The sequence below is a fragment of the Aulonocara sp. 'chitande type north' Nkhata Bay genome, linkage group LG5 (genome assembly GCF_057382095.1).
Source record: "Aulonocara sp. 'chitande type north' Nkhata Bay isolate Kocher_YH1m ecotype deep benthic linkage group LG5, A_spYH_male_GT1.1, whole genome shotgun sequence".
In the NCBI taxonomy this organism is placed as follows: domain Eukaryota; kingdom Metazoa; phylum Chordata; class Actinopteri; order Cichliformes; family Cichlidae; genus Aulonocara; species Aulonocara sp. 'chitande type north' Nkhata Bay.
Genome location: NC_141348.1, coordinates 3,995,235 through 4,018,741, shown reverse-complemented (window position 1 = coordinate 4,018,741; position 23,507 = coordinate 3,995,235). Strand labels below are relative to the sequence as shown.

The window sequence follows — 23,507 nt, the reverse complement described above, 5'->3', positions numbered from 1 at the left end:
GGTACCTTCCCAAAGGAAAAAGTAGTATAGCTTACTAGGGTATATATATTAGACTTAATAGTTACTATATACAGTAATGGACTTCTATTCATTTTGCATCAAATTAAAACTTTGGGTGTCAGATAATTATTTATTAAAAGCTAGACATTTTAAATGAGAATAAGAAAGAAAAGTATGTCTTTGTGCCCCCTTTTCCCTGTTAATGCCCTATCGGCCCCCCTGGCTAAACTTTGCTAGATCCGCCCCTGCACAGTTACCAGCGTCAGCTACGTAGAAAAAGATCCTCGAGTAGAAAGTAATATTAAATACATTCTAACAATAGCTGATCAAGCTTAAACGTGCTGCTGTTGTTCAGCCGCTGGTTTCCTCTTTCTGGTGCAAAGTGGGCCAAAAGCAAACAAGAGACACGGACTCGCGACAGAAAAGCCGATCAGCTGATCGTTAAGCAGTTTCATGATTGAAGTAGCAGCAAGAAGAGGCAGTCGCTTGTTAAGCTTAACGCAGGAATGCTTTACATTCAGAGATGGACTTACACACTTGCTTTACTTCTCTCGGGATAACTTTGTCGGAGATGAAATGCCGGGTTGCTAGCGAAGCTCCACATGCTATCCAGACCACCGACAGGTCCCGCATGCCACAGCCGCTCTATCACGTGATGCATACTGCTCCGACGTGCTAACCTGAGGTGAGTTACGGTGTGTTGCAAGTTTTGTGAGGTGCTTTCGTGATATTTAATGGATCGGATTACATTTTTTATTTTTCTCCGATATCCGATCCAGTAATTTAGGTCAGTATCGGACCGATACCGATACGTAATATCGGATCGGTCCATCTCTACTCTGAACGTGCTTCACAGCACAGCAGCAGCAATTGTGTGTTTCAGGAAGAAACAACGTTACAATAGAGCAGACTCTCCTGACACTGACAGAAAACACCGCATCTTTACATCAGTGCTGACCACGTCCTTCCAGTTTCATCTACATGAAGTATATACACTCAACAAAAATATAAACGCAACACCTTTGTTACTGCTCCCATTCCCCATGGGATGGACGTAGAGACCTAAAATTCATTCCAGATACACAATATAACCATCCCTCCCAAACAGTGGTCACAAATCAGTCCAAACGTGTGGTAGTGGGCACATCTGCTATATTGAGATAATCCATCCCACCTCACAGGTGTGCCACATCAGGATGCTGATCTGACATCATGAGTAGTGCACAGGTGTGCCTCAGACTGCCCACAACAAAATAAAACAGCGCTGACTTCATGTCTTGTTCTAGGACCGGGACACCGACCTATTCTTGATGCTGATATTGAATAAGTGGTTGACTGGTGTGTGTGTGTACCTCTAAAGATGTCTCTATAGATGACAAATACATGACTGTATACATGAAACTGACAGCAAGACGTGGGAAGGACACGGAGGCAGAGTGAGAGTTACCCTCTGAGCACTGATGAAGAGTCCGTGGATTATACTGCCAGCCAGGCCCTGGCCTGCTCCTGTCACTACCACCTCTGGTTCCTCCAGCAGGGAGCTCACAAACCTAGAGACAACACACAATGTGGAAAATGTTACAATATTCCCACAAAACAAAACACTTAAATAAGAACATGTAAAACCTGAAGACACCAAAACTATAAAATAAGACCACCAACATGAGCGAGAAAGAAACGTGTGAACTGACTGTGATCCTTCAGACGCCGTCTTTGTGAAACAGATTCATCGTGACAACCTGTTACTGACTAACTATCTATAGTGACGGTGAAGACGGTTACATGTTACCAACAGCACAAACAAAGCTGTCAGTGAGCGCAGCTCAAACTCTGCGACTCACTTCTTCAGTTCATCAGCAGCCTCTCCGCTGTCGTCCTCAGGAACGGAGAACTTGGCCTTGAGCGAGCGAGCTTGAGTGATGACTGTCTCCATGCTCAGCAGCTGGTTAATGAAATCCTGCACACAGGACAAGAACAACTGTCTGCTCAATCCTGACAGCATGAGACCCCAAGACTGTCACATTTATACACATACGTGGTTTTTCCTACGTGGAACGTTATAGGCTGAGTCTCGGGGTGTAAAAGGCGTGTTTGGAGTCACAGTGGATACATGGCATACTTAAATGTACTTTGAGAAAGCCAAGAATGCTTTTACACAACAAGACTGTCCAGTCAAGCCGAACTAACATGGTGGGGTTTAGCTGTGCAGCTGTACAGTGTTATTCAAAGAAAAGGGGCTGTATGGATACTGAGTGCTAGTGAGAAGAACATTTTTATATGTGAAGAAGTGATGATTGTTCTCAGACTTTAGGACAGTATTAAAGCATATGTTTAATGCACCTAACGTGTGATCAAACTCAATAATAACAATCTCAGTCTCTGTTTTCGATCACTGATAAACACATCCGATATCAGCAGAGTATAAAAGCTTTGAGCCCAGGTGGGAACAGCCGAAGGAATTACCTAGGTTTAGAAAAAAGTTAGCCATCACTGAGGAAGCACTGGAGTTTGTTACTCCAGCTCCCACTACAATCCCACTGCACCACACCCCTGTTTTCATGGTTCAACCATCAATGGCCATAATAATTATCAGCCAAGTTCTCAGCCATGGTGCACACTGTCCAGTCTACGTACACCTCATGTACAGCACATACTCAACTACAACAAAAACACAGTTAACAATCAATCAATAATGTATTTAAAAACAAAACTTTTTTGGGTGAATCTAATGATACTTTCTTTTAAACTGAATTATTTGTGGAAAGTCCGGTCGAGTTTTCACTGACCTCTAACTTCTTGTAGTCCTGGTTGGGGGACTGCAGGAGCTTGCTCGCTTGAACTGTAGCTTGCTGAATGGTTTTTTGCACTGATGGAATATCTTCAGCAGACTCTGAAAGAGAAGAAATGACAGTGTTTCCAGAGTGACAGAAAGCTGTGATTAAAAGAAAGACCTGCCACGTTTGTAACCTCAATTACTGTTAACATGAGAAAAAGCCTAAAATTGAGTAAACCTGCAAACTATTATCTTACTAATACAGATCCTTTTGAAATAAACAAAACCTTCACAACATTTTATAATAATCTTTACAGAGATTAAAACATATCCACAAAGTCTTGATGGATTATTATTGGAGTTAATTAATCCAGCTATTTCAGAGGATCACAGAACACATCTGCAAATAGAAACTAAGCCTTTTGTCCAGGAATATACCCACATGTGCTTTGGCACAAGGAAAAACTCCCTTTAAACAGGAAGAAGCCTTCAGCAGAGCCAGGCTCAGGGAGGGGCGGGGCCATCTACAATAACCGAGTACAATAACCTCAGTTTGATCTGAATTAAGAAGCAGAAAGTTAGCGGCCATCCAGGTCTTTATGTCTTTAAGACATTACTGCAGTTTAACTCATTGGTGTGTGTTATCTGGCTTCATGGACAGATAGAGCTGGGTGTCATCAGCATAGCAGTGTAAATGTATGCTATGTCTTCTAATGATGCTGCCTAAGGGAAGCATGTATAATGTAAACAGAATTGGTCCTAGCACTGAACCCTGTGGAACTCCATAATTAACCTCAGTGTGTGAAGAGGACTCTCCATTTACATGCACAAACTGGAGTCTATTAGATAGATATGATACAAACCTTCACACATTCACGTGTTATCAGCACGGAGCGTCTCTGTCAACCTCTGGAAGTAAAGCTTTTAGTAAGTGTCATAAGATCAAAATACATTTTTTAAAGAAGTGAAACGAGGACATTATTGTTGCTATGTTTTGTATTTTGTAGTCCAGACTTAATCAGAATTAATTTGCATACAACCTGGATATGCACCAAAGCATTTCTGACCTGCTGAAACATTCTGGGATATTACAGAATAAATGAAAACTAGCTTTCTGGTTTAATTAGAGAAAAGGTCTGAGTATCACAGCAGGACGTTAGCTGATTGAGGTTTCTCCAAAGTACTAGAAAACTCTCCTCAGTGATGTCCTTACTAGTGTCTCTCATTGGCTGTCTCTAGACTCAGAACTGGTCTTAGCAGTATACCGTCAACTTAGAGACGATCCAGAAACTAAGACCTGTTATAATTATACGTGAACTCTCATTAGCTAAATTAATGGTTGCACTGCAGGTGTCAGGGAACAACAGCAACACGACTGAAAGATCTTTAGCTTCTTCTAAAAACCAATTCAAATTATGCCCTGCTCCAGATGTGACAGTCTGAAGACGAAATCTAGACTTTTCTGTATCCTGGAATAATTATCAATTTATTGTGTGTAGAATAAAATAAAGAGTGGGTTTTATCTGATTTCTGATCATTACTGGAGAAAACTTGACTGAAAGAAATTCATGTTGGGGAAACTTTCCAGGCTCCTTTCACAGTGAGGGTTGGGTAGCTAGTTAGAGTAAACAAACTAAATCACATTTACCTGCATTTTAACACCAGGGTCATGTTCTACCCATCATGCCTACGCAGCCCTGAAAACATCACGTGTCCATCTCTGATACTTATAAGAGCTCAAAACTGGCCCAAACCCTGATGGAGTCCAAGGGCCTGCAGTGCAGAACACATCTTGAGCCCAAATCTTGGGGGGCTCAGGATTTGGGCTTTTTCTGCAGCTCATGGGCTGCATTCACTGAACCGACCACAACTCATCTGTGCACCAAAGTACACAGTGAGACGTCCTTTACCCTCACATCACTGGACACTTCCAGGTTCTGGGTTCCATTCACTCTATACCAGTGGTGCCCAAATCTTTTTGCATCACAGCTGTGATACAGAACGGCTGTGTGGGCGGAGCCTGTTTCGCTTCAGTGCCGAAAAAAAGGGGTTGTATTTTGATGTAATGACTGTGTCGATGCAATCAGTCATTACATCACTCAGCTCAGGACTGAGCTGTGTAGACGCCAGTGTGTATCATACAGTGCATCCACTTGCAGCCCTCCTCGTTTCCCAGCCGTCGCGCCCCCGTCTGCACATCCCCACACAGTCCTCACGTTTCACAGTCAGTGATTGTAAAGAGTTCCTCTGCAGTGGCTCTGCCAGGAGCCTGTCTGCAGAGAAGTCATTCCTTTGTCCACCTGCAGAGGAAAGCAGCTACCATGCACCTTATCATTAAGCACTCGATAGGCAACTTTACAGGAGCAGAGCACAGACGCAGTTTTAGCAGAGACACTGTTGAGCACGACGGTTTAGAAGTGTGTGTCTGAAAAAGCCCTCTGACTTGTCTTTGTGCTCTGGATGTTTGGCGTCTTAGCTTGTTAAGCTTTAAACTGTCACAAACTTGCACTTTAAGACAGACACGCTGCGGCCTCTCCTCATCACCCACCGCTGCGCAGGTATGCTTCATCTTATCTTCTTTGGCTTGGAAACATATTTGGTGATGCTTCATCCTCTGCTTTGTGTTTGTGTGCGAGCCCCGTCAAAAGGCTGTGCATTATGCTGGCAGCGTCCAAGATTTCTACTTTTTTATTCATGCAGCTTCTGTTTTTTTTTTCTCCATTAACATCTCGGGTTGCATTTCATTTTCTTAGTACTTATTTTAATATCTTTAGTTTTTTGTATTTCGGTCTTACTGTAATTTACCTGCTGTGGGCTTAGAGTTATTTTCCCTGATTTTATTTCATATAAACGTGTTTTTCAACCAAACGGTGAGGACTTACCTTCTTCCTTCAGAATAGTTGCATGAAGTATACAGGGCAGGAGGTGACGGGCCAGGTCTGCAGGTTTCTGCATCGCCATGTAGTGCAGAACCTAAAGACAAACCCCCAAAAAGTTTAGTTTGCCTGGCTTCTGTTTTCCTTTTGCTCTTTCAGATCAACAGAATATTTTTGCACAGCCAACAGGCTGCCTCTGAAGAAGACTCCAGATAAACGGTGACCTTTCTCTATGATGGTTATTCACAGAGGGACCAGTCATACCCAGATCTTTAAATCTGTCATAAGACTATCAGTGAGCATTATTTTTAACTTTCTCTTTTTGGATAAACAATGTCTTTAAAAGACAGGCAACATTTTCAGTGACGGTGCAAACTGGAGCTCCGAGCTCTGCTTTCATATGTGCAGGAAGAACATGCAAACGCTTGGCAGGGACCTGCCCGGGTCCAAATCCAGGACCCTCTTTGGGTGAGGAAACAACTAACCCCAGTTACTGTTTGTCCCTTTCCCATAAAGCCGACCGGATCATTAATAGAAGCTGGTTTAAAGTTGTTCTTCATTTAACACCATCACACCACAGAGAGCTGCTGTGTGTCAGTTAAACATCGTGTGTGACAGCATCAGATCCTTTTTCATCAACATGTGAAAATGCTTCAACATGTCTGTGAGCACAGATCTGTGTTAAACTGACTTCTTCAACATACATGAGCCAAAACGGTCCCATGGCACAAGCGGATCCTGAAAATCAGCAGAAACATTCATGAAAACACTTTGTGATCCACTTAGTAAACACGTTTGGCTTAAAACACGCATGTGGCAAAACGAACGACCTGCTTCAGACCTTCTCGGCCTCCTTGGTGTCATCAAAAAGTCTTTTTTGGCGTCGTGCAGGTGTGACCCTGGCAGTCTCCCAAGCCTCCACCCACGTGTTGCCTGGGATCTTCATCCTGGGACTGAGTGTCCCCATCACCATTGTGTTGACCTTCTCATCAACCACTTCCTCTTCTACGTAATCCCGAGGTGAATACCAGCGCACAAAATCCTCCAGGACACAGCCGGGGTTGGCTGCCTGTGGACAGAGACACAAACTCGTACTTTAAATGAAGTAATGTGTAAATATATTCACTGACACCTCATACTGGCACTGACGACTCGAGCAGGGCCCACTCACGACACCACTGCATTCATGGACCCAAGCACACCAGGCTGTCACTGAACATAAAATGTCATTTAGGCATCAAAACGATTTCCTTCTGTTCAGGACTGGAAGTAAATATGTGTGATCTGGCAACAAAAATGTTTTACTTTTTTGTGTAAGAGTAAATCTGAAAATCTATGAATAACAAATCAATTGTATTTTAGTATTAAAACCAGTTCAGACTGAATAAAGAGCTCGTCCACACTGGATCAGAAACAGAGACATGGTGGGAATAACCAACACTGTAGATTCAGGGCAGCTGCAGCATGACTTACACTGTGTGCTGGTCATTATCACTGCATTACTGCCTCAGGTCTGCAGGTCTCTGCAAAGACAAGGTTCAAATAACCTCTGAAGATGATTTATAAAACTGCAATGAGCTGTTTGAAAACTGACGACCACGTGATCGTCTGGTGATCAGAGGTTTCTGCACTCACGTAGCTTCTCCCAGCATGACTGCATCCATCATGCCACACGTGTCAGTGACAGAGTCACAACTTTCCACAGCGTAGGCTGATCAACAGTCCTCTTATTCCACACTAGTTTACTTGTAAAAGCCTACATGACATTTTTTATTAATTCATTAATATCCCATTCATTAACTGCACAGAGAAGACGGTTCCTGAAAATGAAACATGATGCACAGATATCAGACTCAGTCAGCTTCAGCTGAGGTTAATGACATTTCTGTGAACCACTTATATGAGATCTGCTTTCATGGTTTTGTCACACAAAGGCCGCCTCTGTACTGTTACAACCGCTTTCTTTTAGTTCTAATTATTAACTGCACGTCTTTGAACATGGAGCGAGTGGGGTTGGGTTAACTCTGACTCTAAACTGCCCACAGGTGTGAATGAGAGCATAAATCAGAGGTGTCCAACTCCAGGCCTCGAGGGCCGGTGTCCTGCAGGTTTTAGATGCGTCCTTGATCCAACACAGCTGATTTAAATGGCTAAATGACCTCCTCAAAGTGTCTTGGGTTAGGGCTATCCTTTGTTGCTAGTTAGTCTGACCTGTATCCCCAATGTTAAGTTTGTACATGGTATGTATGGTCGATTAGGTCATCTCAGTTGCAGGCAACCAACAAATAAAGCTTATCCTTATCGTGGAAGTTCTCCAGAGGCTGAACTAACCATCTGATTCAGGTGTGTTGACACAGGGTGAGATCTGCAGGACGCCGGCCCTCGAGGCCTGGAGTTGCCCACCCCTGGGTTAAATGTTTGTCTGTCTCTCTGTGTTCGCCCTGCAACTGGCGACCTGTCCAGGGTGAACCCCGCCTCTCGCCCTATGGTATGGGATAGGCTCCACCCCGTGTGACCCCGACTATTATTTTCAACATGCTGTATTTGGAATAAATAACAGCATATGATGTGTTTGCACAGTGAGGCAGTGACTCTGACCTGTGAACATAGAGAGGCTCTGCAGAGTTGAGCAGAGTCATGTTGTTGTGGGGGTGCAGCCTGCCCTCAGCTCTGCCCTCAGCTTGTGTCGCCTCAGTCTCGCCCTGGTCACTCAGGCACTCGAAGAATTCCTCCTCGCTGTCACTCCACGAGTCCCAGGATTTTCCTTGAGACATCTCTCTTGTTGAACTGGAAGCACTGGTTGCACACTCTGGTCCTTGGCGGCTCTTCTGGCAGGCACCTGAGACCCTGTGTTCCTTTTCTTTCCCCTCGGGTACCTTGTGAGATTCATCTCTGGCCTTCTTCCTTTCGATACAACAATTCAGCATCTGTCCAGGAACAAAAACTCTTTTCACACATGGAAACATAACACTGCTACTTGTGTTCAACAGACAACACGACATAAACAGGTGTTTGGGAGTTTGAAGATGCTGTATCACACTGAGCATCAGCTCTCAGAATTCATTTTTCTCTTTATCACCTAAACATCGTTCCAATTATCAAAGTTAACACAACACTTTTGATAAACCACTGGAATTAAAGTTGCAAGTCTACAAATGTGCATGATGTTGTTTTTTGTCTTTTAAATCGTTCGATTAGTCCTTGCACTTTGTGCACTGTGTGGCTACCTGGAACTTCTGATGCAAAAGACAACAGCGAAGATCAGGAGCTCCACCTGCCAGCCTGCAGATTAGGAAGCACAGAGATGGATATGAGTGAACACCAGTGTGTTAACAGAGAAACAAATACTGCTTAAACAATTTCAAGCAAAGTTTTAGTTAGAGCACGGCACAAACACTGCAGGGGCTTTTGTGCCTGGTATTATGTACTTGGATTTTTACATTTTGGTCATTTGTCTGTTATTAGAGACGGACGGAGATCCAACATGACTGACAACAAGACCAAAGCCCGATTCTAAAGTGTCGGCTCAGCTGGACAAAGTACAGACATCCAGCATTTGACTTTATTTATATGGCACAGGATAAGAACCACAGAGTGCTTCACAATAATATGAAACAGCACAAATCTAGTTCAAAGCCAGGCTAAATAAATGAGTCTCAAGCTGCTGTTTATAAAAATAAATGCAATCAAAGCAACATAATGATGGAGGCAAAGCACTCCACAGCCTGGGGGCCCCCACTCTGACAGATCCATCTCCTCTGGTCTCAAAATGTGTTTCTGTCTTCTGTCTGTGTCCAAGTCAACAGTCTAACGAGGTCCCACAAATGTCTGCAAATAGGTTCTGCTCTTCCACGAAGTCCTTTGAGATCCCGACTGAAATCGGCTGGTGCCAATATCTGCTGAGTGTTGGCCACGAATAAAGCAGCAATAACAGAGTTCAACGAGAACAACAACTTTTCATTATCACTTATTCTTCACTCTCTCCACAGCTGATGGACCAACAGCAGCAGCACACAGAGGACAGTGGTACCAGATACTTTGTATGCCGTCACCATCTGACAGAGGAGCTCCAGGGCTGAAAATATATCCTCAACCTCAGGTTCAACTAACGAACTGACCCAGTCACAGACTTCCAGGGAGGCTTTGGAGTATCATTCCCAAGTTCAAGCTCAGCCCCTAGTCCCACTTCTTAGAAAGGGAAACCGCTACTGTAGTCTGCTTATCCCGAGGTGGGAAACCAGGACAGTCCAACAACATCCACAGACTCAGTGGGACTCGCACCTCCAGCCCAGGAGTCCTGCCACCAAAGAGTCATGTAACTCGTCACAGACCTCGCCAATTAATATCAAATCAAATATCAGCTGGTTCAGTCCCAACTGATGGTCTCATTATTCAGGTTTCACACAAGAAACGTCTCATGACGGGTAAAAACAACGAGCTCTCTCAAGACTTTTGCAAAACATGCTGGTGGCAGTGGTCACAGTAGAACTACTGAAGGTTCCAGCGCACTTTTGGTAAAGTGGAAAGAATATTATTTCACCATAAATGGGCCACGACCAGGTGCTTCCCACAAGATTTCACACAGACCAGTGAAAAGAATTATCAGAAGAGTCAAGGCCCAGTTATGAAGAGCCACAGAAAGGCCTGGAATCAGCAGGTACGACTGTTTCAAAGAAAACAATATGTGCGCAAGAGCCACAGAAAAAAAGAGAAGCGTGAAGTGTGTTTAAAGTTTGCTGAACAAGTCTGTGAAACGCTGGCAGAATATTATCATCTGCATTCATAAAGTATCCACAGGCGTCTTTGCCTGCTCTCCTGTACACTCATGAGTTCACACCTACCTGCCCCTCTAACACCATCGTTACATTTGCTGATGATGCGACAATCATCAGCGGAGAAGACGGCGAACAGGCAGGAGGTTAAAAACCTGACAGGCTGCTGCAATGAACACAAGCGTCTGCTCAGCGCCATCAAAACTAAGGAGATGTGACCTCAGCAGAGGGAAACACGTTCCTCTCCACATCAAGCAGACTGTGTTCAGCGAGTGTCCTCGTTCCTGGGGACTCACGTAGCTGAGGACCTCTCATGGTCCAAAGTCAAAGACTCCACCTCAGGATGCTGAGGAGGAGGAGGAACCATCTGGAGAAGAAAGTCTTGGTGGCTTTTTTACCACAGCACCATAGTGTGTCCCCACCTACTGCTAACAGCTTGGTATGCTAACTGCTCAGTGGGTCATTAAGACAGCACAGAAGAATAGTGCCTGTCCCTTTCCTTCCCTGGAGGACATGGTCAGCACTCGCTGTCTCAGGAGAGCCAATCAAATCTCATCTCATCCTGGACAGCACCTGTTCAAGAAACAGGACAGCCAGGCTAAGAAAACAGCTTTTCCCCTGGACCATCGATCACTGAACACTAAGCTCAGTGAATGGACCGAGTGAGCCTCCCTCCTACCTGAGACAGTCCTGTGTAACATTCAGTATAATGTTCACTAATGCTGCCAAATGTAAGCTTACATCTAATACAAAACACCAGCATAACACGGGACAATTACACCCTCCCTCCATGGCTGCTGCCATCCAACCAGTGCAATACTCCTCTGGTTAAATGGTAAATGGACTGGTTCTTATATAGCGCTTTTCTACTCTTCTGAGCACTCAAAGCGCTTTACACAACTTGTGCATTCACCCATTCACACAAGCACATTTTTCTAGGTGCTTTCTAAGTAACATTCTCTCTCTCTCACACACACACACGCGCACACTCCGATGAACGCATCGGAGAGCAATTTGGGGTTAGTATCTTGCCCAAGGATATTTGGCATGCAGCCTGGGGGAAGCCAGGAATTGAACCACCAACCTTCCGATCAGTAGACGACCCGCTCTACCGCCTGAGCTGCAGCCACCCTATTTTATTGCTATTTTATTCAGTTTGACGAATGAATGATGAGTGTAAGCAGGTAAGAATGTATGTAAGCTCTGCTCCAGTGTAATGCATAGGTACAACAATACGCTTTAACTTTATAGTTTGGTCACTTAATTCAATTCAATAAAACTTTATTGATCCTGAAGGCTGACCCCAATGGAAATTGGGTTAAGGCTGCCGACCTTTGCCAGCGCCATCTTACCCTTCTGACCATACATACATGACACAAACATCACATGGGGAAGACAGGTCAGAGAGGCATAACAATGGAAAATGCACCACATGAGGAAAGATAAGGAGAAAAAAATAACTCCCCCCAGACTGAGCTCCAACAGGGAGATCAGTTTGAGAACAGAAAAAAAACACCTCTGCACATGAAAAAACTCTTAATACACGAAAGAAACACATGACAAGCAACAGGGATGGGTAAAGGGTGAGAGACAGCCAGTGTAGACAGTACATCCAGGCCTGCGTGCGCTGGTCTCCTTGATCCACCGTCAGCATCGGAGGGGAATAAGCGTCGAAGGCGTTTGGAGGGGGGAGGAGTGTACATCTGCATGTGTATATATGTCTGTGTAAGCGTGTGCGTGTCCAGAGTTCAGCTGAGACAGTGTCCTCCTCCCTGCCAGGCTAAGTAAACAGTCTTCCAGCCAACCCAGGTGGCCTTGCATGGAGTGGGAAGAACAGTCTAAACACAGTCGTTATCAGGGAGTTGTTGTTCGGCTCCAGCCTTGAGCCCACGGCTGGGGCTGAAGGGGTATCCGCATAAGTGATGGAGGTTTTTACTTTAGTGCGAACAGCTCATATGAATTTCAAAGCTGTTCTAACACTCCGACACTGGTCTCTCAATCTCCCGTTGGAGAGCCGTGAGCTTCTCCATGATGTTATCAAACTTGCGCTCCGTGATGTTGTCATTCTTGTGCTCAGAGAGCCGATTCTGAGAACTCAAAGACACGACGTCGTAGTCTCACTCCAAGCGCTTTATTTGTTACGCCATTTTTCTCCACACCAACAACAACCCTTCGCGGGCAACAGTACTCTCGCAGTATAACAGAAAATAACAAGTTAACAACGACCGCAGTGAGCTTCTCCAAGATGTGATCGAGTTTGCACTCAGAAGTCTTATTCTGAGTATTCACAGCAGCCGTAAGCTTCTCCAAGATCTTATCCATGCTGCACTCAATGAGCTCATTTTGAGAAACTCACGCCTCTTCCCATCGTTTGAATCCCAGCGGGCAGCCTTGTGGGGGTTTGAACAGCCGGTTCCGCTTTCTTAATTCTTCGATAAGTCAGGGCCAAGCCAGCCTCAATCAGCAATAACCCTGTTATCATGGTTCTGAATAGGTAGATATCTTCAGCACTCAGGCTCACCCGAGCCCAGACTTCTCGTTGAGAAAGGGGTGTCAATTGCATTCAGGGACCAGTTGATCAAATCCATAATTCCTCTTTTAGGTTTTAGAGAACAGACTGTGAGAGAGTGTTCCAGGGAAAAGTAATACAAAAAACACGAGAGTAAACAAGGACACAAGAGGCTAAGCAGGGAAGCTAAGGGAGAGGAGAAAAGTGCGACTGCCTTTGTTAAGAGCAAAACTCTCTGAATGCTGTAAACACACCGTGTTTGGGTGGCTGCATCCCAAAAACACCACAGCAACACTGAAGTCTGGAGGTGGGAGCATGATGATTTTGATGTTCCCAAAAAAATGTGTGATTGCTTAGAAAAGTTATGCATAAAAACTTTATAACAAGCTGCAAAAGGGACTGAGCCATTAAATCTAACTCCAGGAAGGATGAATGGAGACATTGTTGATTAAAATCTGCTGCCATCTACCAGGATGATGAAGATGAAACAAGGATGGATGTTTCAGCAAGACCATGATCACAAACACAGCCAATGGAAACTGTTGGTTTCAGAGGAATCAAGTAAAGCTGCTGGAACGGCCCAGCCAATCACCTGAGCTGAATCTGTGGGAAGGATCCACGGAGCATTCGGGATTTATAGACTGTTTGTGTGGTGAGTGGGTCAAAGTCATGAGCAATGATGGGACTGGTTTCTCCATACAGAAGCTGCCATGAACTGTCATCACCAACATTTGTATAAAGTAATAAATAAATGTCTGTGTGTTTAATGTCCCTGTGTTACCGACATCTGGTGATAATTTCACATCAAAGCACCTTTAGAAATATATTTGCTTAGAGAACTGCTGACGTGTTCAATACTTATTTTACCTGCTATAAAATGAAAATGTTAATATGTGTGACATCTTTAAAATCAAAGCAGCACGAGCCTGTGAGGTACCCACCCACAAATAAGATGGTTATTTTCCCACCGGTAACGCAACTCAAGGACAAACTCCTGCCAGAGGTGTCCAACAGCCCGCAGCCCACCGTAGTAATAGTTGACCAGACACACACACAGAGCCAGACGGTAGGTCAGACTGTCACTGGGGGCTGACTTCAGCTGGTGGAAAAGGTTCTACAACGAGGGAAAAGACCAGCATGAAATCAAACAGCAGGACACCAAATTTAATACATTCTAATAAAAATCCTGACAAAGTACTGACAGCACTGTGCCTGTCTTCACTCTGAAACTTATATTGGACCTGACCTGAGTGTAACCTTGAGTGTGCGAGTGGTGAAGAGGCAAACATACATAATCAGAGGTTTTCTCTTGCTCCGATGTCCCACTGGAGTTGGACAGCTGAGTGTTATTCTTAAAGTCAGACTTCTCCACAGCAGCATCTGGAAACAGATACTGAGACACAAACACAAATAAATAAGTCTGTCATTTAGAAACTCTGTTGTTTTATAGATGTTAGAAGAATTAAACAAGTGGAGCTCACGTAGTCATCACTTCATGATAAAACACAGGATGCTGATCGCTCAGTGGCAAAAGCAGGATGTGACCAGAAGTAGACAATAAAAATAAGAACGCTGTCTGATATCCTGTTTAAGATGACGCTCTTGTGCTTTACTGAGCTGCTGTCAGATGGGATCAATATCTGTGGCCAGCACTCTAAGACATAAATGCAATTACGGCTGTAGTTTTAAGATTCAAGGCTGTCTTAGCTCGAGCTCGAGCTGCTGAGTGTGACGGGCTCAACAGTGACCAGGAAGGAAAAACTGTTTGTGAAAAGAAGCAGAGGAGCCACATCAGTACGAGTCAAACTACCACACGGAGGAAGTAGGAGGCCCACACAGAGAACAATGAGGAAAAAAAGACACTTTATTTGTCCTTGATTATGTTCTTTCTATCGGTAGCTTGATTACATCCATCTTATCTGCTGCGTATCATTTGGTGCATGAATTTTAGCCTCTTGGCTTAGAAATAGTTTCCTCTGTGCTGTTCGGACAAAAAACAAAGCCATAAAAAGTCTTCACACATCACACAACAATGTGTATGTTTGTAATGGATCCAAGTGTATTAGCAACCAGAAAAATACAACATTAAGGTCAGTGCACTTAATGCACTGACCTTAATGTAGTATGTAGCGGTGTGTTTGAAATCTGTACTGACTAGTAAAACCTCTGTGGTCAGCCCCAAAGCATCATGGTCTCCGTTCCTGAGTGTCCCACTGATCAGTTTAACTTACCCAGTAAACACTGAGGATTTTCAGCCGTCCTGACTCGAACTGACCAGTGAGGAGCTTGAAGAGGGTCGAGGTCACTGTTGGGTGATAAACAGAGTAAACAGTAGAGGAGAGTTTCTGATACACTTTTAGTTAAAGGGTTTTTATAAGTAATGAGTCATGTTTGATTACATGTGACGTAGTCCTTCACCAGTAATCAAGATAATTACACATGTAAGCATTTCCTTATGTCACACTCAGTTTGTCCCTTCATGCACAAGCTTGTTAGACCTGTGCCAGCTCTGTTTGGGCCTTACAATCAAACCCATGTACGTTTACCCTTTTAATAAACTGCTCCACCCATTTCCTACTTTACGAGTGAAATATGAAGCAATGCAGTGTGTACACGGATGCAACACTCAGTGCTCAGCGCAGCGTTTTGTGTGCTATAGTGCAAGTGAACAGCTCACTCCCATCAAAGCTTTTCCATTGGATCGTTAACACAAACACCAAATGTCAGGAGGACATGCGCCTCAAACTGGAGTTGTCTTTCTAGCCTGGGTACTGTGTTATCCTTGTCTGTATACCGAGCTTCTTATTAATAATCAGCTCTGCACAGGAGCAGAAGCAGAGTCCAGCCTGTTGCTCTTACAGTATAATACTCATAATAAAAGTACAGTAACCGTGGTTAGTCACTGAGCAGCCCGGTGCGTTTCTCTTGATTTCTTTAGTCAGGGTAAATTCATTCACCTGCACGGGTTAGCTAAACGAACTTTACAAAACAAGTTTCCCCGACAGCCGAGTGCTCACCTAAGGACCTAAGTTACGGATTAGCTTACACACACATTTAACTTACCGAAAAGAATACGGTGGGGCCTCAGGTCCTCCTGTCTGGTAGTCCAATTTACTGAAGAACACCTCAGGCTGTCACTTTGAAATAGCCGGTAATGTAAACGCTGGACCTCTCAGCATCTGCCATTCCCGAACAGACACATGCAAGTTTGTCCGTGACCGCAGCCGCGCTGTACATTTATTTCAGTTTCAATATTTATTTCAGTTTCAATATTTTTTTCGGTTTCATTTCAAGGTGGCATCGTTCTGATCCCATACACACACAAATTGATTTACAAGTACAAAATATTTATGAGCACAATTTGAGCCCATATACTCTCTCTACCACAGCTGCCTTTGAACTTGCCTGGCCAGGTCTGAGTCCAGCTTTGCTACTCCTGCGGGGTCACATGACACAGGGGTGTGCTCTGATGTCAGCAGGCAGGTCAGTGGAGCCCTCTGGTGGTGGATATATGGCAGTGAAACAGGAGGAGGCCTGAGAACAGACAGCAGGCTTAACTAGCAGGACAAAGTAGCATGTAGTACTTGAAGGGGTCATCAAAGCCAATCAGCTCTCAGGAAAATGGAACATCACATAAATATTTCTCTTCTTTGATTTTCATCAATGTATTTCCTTTGATAGATTTTCCGTCAACACTTCTGCTTGATTAGAAGCTCATAGGCAGTTCCTGTCACTCTACAATAAAACAATGTAAAGGCTGCGCTCTCTGCCCTCCCTAATTTGACATATTTTGTTGTTTTGTGTGTGTGTTTGTCTGTGTGAAGTTTTGATGTGTATGTGAAAAACACAATTTTGAAAACACTGGAAAAAGACCTCAAGACATGTTTTCCTTTACTTTCTATGAAACAACAATTCCCACCAAGGCTTTTCAGTGTGAAATTTAGTGTATAGAAAATACCTGTGCCAGGTTGTCTCCATCTAGTGGTGAACATGGCCTCACCACTACATCAGGTGAGCTTTTCACTGTGCACAGTGACACAAAAGTCATTTAACAATTTTAAAAAAAGCAATGTTACAGATTCAGTAAGAACTGAAGTTTATCATAATCCTTCAAGTTTCACTCAGTAACAGCAGCTTTTTAATATTATTGACTATATTTTAGAGTCACATTTATATGAAATGTCAAACAATCACAGAGTGACACTGAACTAAACAATCAATGCCATGTGAGTTGTTCTTGTTTGTTCTTTATCTCAGATTTATTGTAAGCAGCGGGAGTAGAAGCTAAAGAAAAATAGTAAAGATATGAATGAATCTCTGCTCTTACAGCTTTTATTGTGCCATAATGTCTGCTTTGAAACTGTCCTCTTGCTCGTCTCTTGGATGCTCACCTCTTCTTCACCTGTTCCTTTCACCAAACTGCTGCACTCTCGTTCTCTGCTCTCGCCTCCTCTTCTGGTTATAATTAGGATGCAGTCAGCATGTGCCAAACAAACTCCCCCCAAATCGATCATGTTTGATATGATGATGACGTTTTTAACATCTTATTTATGCACTTGTTGGGTGGGAAAGAGTAAACAAAGATGGGGCATAGAAGCAGAACTGAGTCCTACGTGTGGAGGGACAGTAACTGTGTGTGTATATGTAAGCATTTAAACACTGCAGAGAGTCAAATTAACAGTAACACTATTTTGTCTAAGTCCGCCATTGTAGAAATTCATTTCACCGAAACAATAACATGGCGCACAATGTGACAATAAACGTATAAAACACAAATTCTTACCTAGCAGGAGAATAAATAATCAGTATTTTAAGGCTACTGCATGTATAGATGTCACTGCTGGCTCACATAAGCTAGCTCTGAGACCCGCCAGAGTTTACGCCACAGTTGACTGTCGCGAAAGAGTCGTAAATCACCGGCATTGTAAAACTTAAAATGATTCCAGGGCATGTTATAAAACACCCAATAGATGTACTGGATATTAAACGGTATCAAACGACTAAATGAACACAGGGTTACAATTACATGCTCACATCGTCACATCGAGAGTTTATTCATTAATCATCAGAGTTCAACAATGTTACATCCAGTTGAAAACAGCTTCACTAACGCCAGCAAAACAGGCTAACAGTATATAAGAGCACAAAAACAGCCGTGCTTATCAACAGCTCGACATATCCTCAACAACTCACCTCAGTATGTGTAACCCGTTTCATGTGTTACGCCTGTTGTTCTTGCGTTGTGTTCTGGCGTGAAAGTAAGAGGCAGGAGACAGTACTGGGTCTTTGGCTCTTTACTGCACATCTGCAACACAGAAACATGTGTCTGATCTGTGTGTGTCACGCGACTGCCAGTACACCTCTCCTCCGGCCATGCTGAAAGCAGCTGTGTCTGCAGCTTCATTAACACTACAATAATATAATGAATCAAATACAACAAATTGTTTTAAAACATTAACTTGAGCTCTCAAAAACAAAAAGCACAAAATAAATAATATGTCACTGAAAAAAACATCAAAAACAACTTATAAGAACAATAAACAAAATAATTCAAAAACAAATAAACAGTCAGATAAATACAATTCAATAACCAGGACCCAATATTCTGGTACTTATAGTTCAAACATTATACTTCAGTACAATTATATTAATAACCGCCATCTAACAGGCAGTACAACACTGTACTTATAAAAACAATGACTGAAAGACTGCATCTCCAAAACATAAGAACATCTCCATACCTGCAACACAGAAATATGTGTCTGATCTGTGTGTGTCACGCGACTGCCAGTACACCTCTCCTGACGAAGGAAAAAAGAGTGCATGCTGTTAAAAAAAGACTGCCGCGAGTAGCCGCTAGCAATCAGGCTAACTTAGCATGCTAGCATTTTAGCTGCGTTCTCGGCTAAAACTCATAAGCGTATATTAGTGAACTCCGCCCTCCACAAAACTTATCCCGAATGAGTCTCTTAATGACAAACAAAAACGCGGCGGTTTGGCTGTATTCACATTGCAGCTTGGGATCTGAACAAACTTTAATTAGCTGAGAGCAACGTGGCAGTGACTTACCTCCGGCCATGCTGAAAGGAGCTGTGACCGGGGCACACATGCACGCGCCTACGTCACCACGCAGCGCACACACACATGAACGCACTATACACATATGCAGCATATTTATATTACTTGGTTTTAGAGTTGGAGTATTTACATATTGATCTGAAATATTTTGCTGCTGAACAGCAGAGCTCCAAAGCGTCCCCCTGTAACCATGGTTACGCAGATGCGTTCCGACTGTCACGTCACCGAGGAGAACCTGTTTCAAATGTATACCTGGATCAACCTGCAATCAGTTTGAAAAGTTTTCTGCTGAGATCCGCAGCTCGACTTCCTGGCACCCCGGGATAAGATGAGTTGCTGTGTTTTTCACGGAGAAAAAATAACGTCAGTGTTAGATAAAAAAAAAAAGATGCAAGCAGAAGAGGACAGCAGATTGAGAAGAGATTTCTTCAAACGGTAAGGAGCTTCTAACAAGTGATATCTGATAAGCTTAAAACTTAAATCTTAAATCTAATGTCCAGATTCATGCTAAACTTTTCTGATTACTCCGTGTATCTGCACCGTTAGACTTTTCATCGCCACTTTACGGTAACATACTGGTGTCACTGCTGCCAGCGTCATATCGTGACGCCGTGTTACGGTAGCTTACCTTTCTGCAGGATGATACCGTTTTTTGCTGGTGTGGTATAATACTTGAAGGAAACTGTTTCCAGGGCCTACTCCGTGGATCGGCTTCCTCCGAGGCGTGGACGTCTATCAGCAGAGAATGTACCTTCACCTATCAGCAGAGAATGTCCCTTAGTCTGTAACACAGTCAAATATATTCTCAAGTAATATTCAAGCATGCCATTCAGCGTGTTAGTACGAGCAGCTCGGGAGCAGCTTGGGAGAACAAGAAAACAGAGACTGCTTTAGATTGTCTTCCCAAAGTGACTCAACTTTATTCACAAGTACAACAGTTTATATAGAGGGTAAAATTCATGAGACAGCAGATTTATCAGTTTAAACCAGTACAGACCAAGATAAGGCAGCGTCTTCCTGCCCTTGGGTGAAGAAGCATCCTTTGTGTAGTTTATTAGTTCAGCTACAATTGTGATTATCTCAGCGACATATTTTCAAGGCACAAAACGAAGAGTTCTTTCATTAGTGAAATCTGAAACAAACCATTTGGCCTTCAACAGGCGTCTAAAAGATTAAGAAACTAATGTAGCTGAGGGAGTGATCTCTGTGGTATTTCAACCTTGTACCAGCCTGTGATTCTCACACATCAATTCTTGGGTCAAAGAGAAAAATAACTAAAACAAAGGGGCCTTATTGAATGACAGAGTTTTCCTGCATAATGTCACTATAAAACAATATCCAGTAAATGCTACCATGGTACTAAAATACCTAACAATACTCTTGGACAAATTATGGTAACGCACCGTAGCCTTTTTTACGGTATCTCACTGGCGACAGTTATGTCAGTGAGATACCGTTATGTCGTTATGTCGTAAATTACGTCAACAAAGTAACATCATACTGTGATTAAGAAATTGGTATACTACCGTTTATTCACGGTATGTCACTGTAAGCCCGCTGCAAGGTAATAAACTGCAATATATTAACCAGTAACTTACCGTTGGTACGCATCATCAGTACCAAAAATATTCATCTCTGCTAGAGGACACCGTGTCCTAACAGGCGGTCATTTACTCTTTTAAAAGGTCGTAATTTACCGTAATTTCAGTTAACAGTAACATACTGTAAGAGACTGGAGGGTTCCAAAAAAGTTGGATGGATGGATACACACACACACACACACACACACACACACACACACACACACACACACACACACAAAATATAATTCATGTGCTTTACACCACTTTATTTCAATTCTGATTCTTCCCTGCTGAAATACACATTTCCAAAATCAAAAACTGAAAAGAACTGAAAACATATTTTCATTGAGGAAGCACTTGTTTTTACTAAACCATGTAATCCATTATTTTCTCAGATGGTTGTACAAACAATAACAATATTATGTCATATCCATATCATGGCAGACAACACATGCTCAAGTGTTGGGTTTCCTTACTTATATTTTGTAGGGTCTCAAACCTACAATGTGAAGTGCCTTGGCATTCATTTTGTTGGCACCATACAAACAAACTGAATTGTAATGGATATAATATCAAGCCCCACACGTCTGCCTTTATATACACTTTGTCCAAAATACTGGCTCACACGACCAAATCATTGCACAAAACAGGGTCCACAAGGACATGGATGAGCGTGTGTGGTGTGAAGGAACTTGACTGACCTGCACTGAACCCTGATCTTGCTTTGTGGACTGAGTTCATTGATTTGTAGGGTGAGCCAATACATGTGACAATTAAAGTGTAAGTAGCTGAAATAATTTTTAACAAACGGGTAAAAGAAGGTTAGCACTGTTGCCACACAGCAAGAAGGTCCTGAGTTCAATTCCACCATCAGGTCTTTCTGTGTGGAGTTTGCATGTTCTCCCCGTGTTTGCGTGGGTTCTCTCCGGGTACTCCGGCTTCCTCCCACCGTCCAAAGACATGCAGCTTGTGGGGATAGGTTAATTGGATAATACAAATTGCCACTAGGTGTGAATGTGCGAGTGAATGTGAGTGTGAATGGTTGTCTGTCCCTGTGTGTTGGCCCTGCGACAGACTGGCGACCTGTCCAGGGTGTACCCCGCCTTTCGCCCTATGACAGCTGGGATAGGCTCCAGCGCCCCCCGCGACCCTGAAAAAGGATAAGCGGAAGCGAATGGATGGATGGATGGATGGGTAAAAGAAGGGAAAAAAATCAAAACTGTTGCACTCAAAAAAACCTATTGGACAGAGACAGCGTCTTGCAAGATGGCGAGAGAGCTTGTCTTCATTGTTGCTCGTCTTGTGTAAATGTCCAGAAAGCATGGGCCATGGATCATCTGTGGAGACATGGGTAACAACACATTGGTCACTTAAATTATACAAGAAATTTACTAATTTCCCTAATTTGAAGTTCTCCACTCAAATTCAGTAAGCCACTGGAGGAAAGTTGTGACATGAGGGTTAATGTGAACAACCTTTCGCTTCACAGTGGTCCCAGTCTTCCTGCTTGTCCCAACCTTGGAGGTACATTTTGTTCCCTCTTCAGGGTTTATCCTTACAAAAAACCTTGCACCCGCTGACTCCTGGTATTCCAGGTTCAATACATAGAATGAACCAAAGAAGACTGACATTGCATCAGCACAGGTGTTCTCTTTGTCCAGCTCAACAATTACACGCCCCTCTGCACTCACCATCCAGCAGGTGGCGGTCATTGAACTTTGTCCTTAAATGTATAGGGGCAACATGTTGTCATTATGCAACATAAAATAATTTCAATACTTCACTTCTTCACACTGTCTAGATAGTCATAAAGCAAATACCTACGTACAGTTAATTATTAATGGCCTTGTGTACATAGGTCCATTTTTTAATGTATTTATTTATGCAAGTTTCAAAATTTTTTTACACATTCACAAACAGCGGGACAGAAGAACACAGACAATAAAGACAATAAGAACCAAAAAAAACAGAGCAACAAACCACACAACAGGGTACAAGGCCAGCACTTATTAAAAACAGCAGAGAAGCAAACAAAGCAAGTGGTATACATGTCAAACAACTCACAATCTAGTGAGTCCAATCCACAAGATCAAATCCAAAGATCGCTAGGAGGAGCTGATAACAATCATGCAAAAACAGTTATGGGCAACAGCTCAGAATGAAAGCAGTTAAAACAATGTGGTCAGGACCCAGGGCGTGGACTGTCCTTCTTAATGTGGTCTATAAAGGGCCCCCATATCTTCCTGAACTTCTCCATGGAATCAGACGTAGAGAACCGAATTTCTTCCAGGTATAGACAGGAGACCATCTCCTCGAGCCACCTCTTGAAGCAGGGAGGGGAGGAAGATTTCCACTCCCCCAGAATCAAACGTTTGGCAATCACCATACCAAACATGAGGGCCTGTTGAACAGCAAAGGGAAGTGCCAAGGAGTCGCCGGAGCAGCCCAGGATCACCATAAGACAGTCAGGATACAGTTGCCTATCATAAACAGTGCTATAGAAACTAAAAATACTAGTCCAAAAGGCTGTAAGCGTAGAACAGGACCAAAAAAGATGCCCAAGAGTACCGTCCACAAGTTTACATTTATCACATTTGGGGGAAACGTTAGGAAAAATCTTGTTCAATTTGGTTTTGGAATAGTGCAGTCTATGGACAACCTTAAATTGAATTAACTGAAGCCGGGCGTTAACAGAGCATAGTTTTATCCGACTTAACACTTCAGCCCATAGATCGTCAGAGATAACCAAACCAGTGTCCCTTGTCCAAGCCTCTTTAATATGGCAAGAGGGGGCTGCCGAAGAAAAAAGGTTGACAAGCCGAGAAATTAAGTGTTTTGAGGTGGGAGGTTCGTTCATCATATTGTAAAAGACATGCTGTATGGGGATGGTATCTAAATTTGAGAATGCTTGCTTGA

The 23,507-nt window shown here is 43.2% G+C and overlaps 1 pseudogene across 1 annotated transcript in view; it reads right to left on the bottom strand.

The window, feature by feature from the left end:
• The window catches only part of LOC147329716 (rab3 GTPase-activating protein catalytic subunit-like), a 28,750-nt pseudogene extending 12,583 nt beyond the window's left edge, over window positions 1-16,167 (bottom strand). Inside the window, exons 1-13 of the transcript XR_015128977.1 lie at window positions 16,150-16,167; window positions 15,994-16,099; window positions 15,162-15,235; window positions 14,222-14,323; window positions 13,872-14,044; window positions 8,877-8,931; window positions 8,248-8,576; window positions 7,021-7,051; window positions 6,491-6,718; window positions 5,656-5,746; window positions 2,787-2,890; window positions 1,842-1,957; window positions 1,448-1,550 (exon numbers count right to left, since the gene is read on the bottom strand). The product of XR_015128977.1 is annotated as a rab3 GTPase-activating protein catalytic subunit-like (transcript). The remainder of the gene's footprint in view (window positions 1-1,447; window positions 1,551-1,841; window positions 1,958-2,786; window positions 2,891-5,655; window positions 5,747-6,490; window positions 6,719-7,020; window positions 7,052-8,247; window positions 8,577-8,876; window positions 8,932-13,871; window positions 14,045-14,221; window positions 14,324-15,161; window positions 15,236-15,993; window positions 16,100-16,149) is intronic.
• Window positions 16,168-23,507: the final 7,340 nt, after the last annotated feature.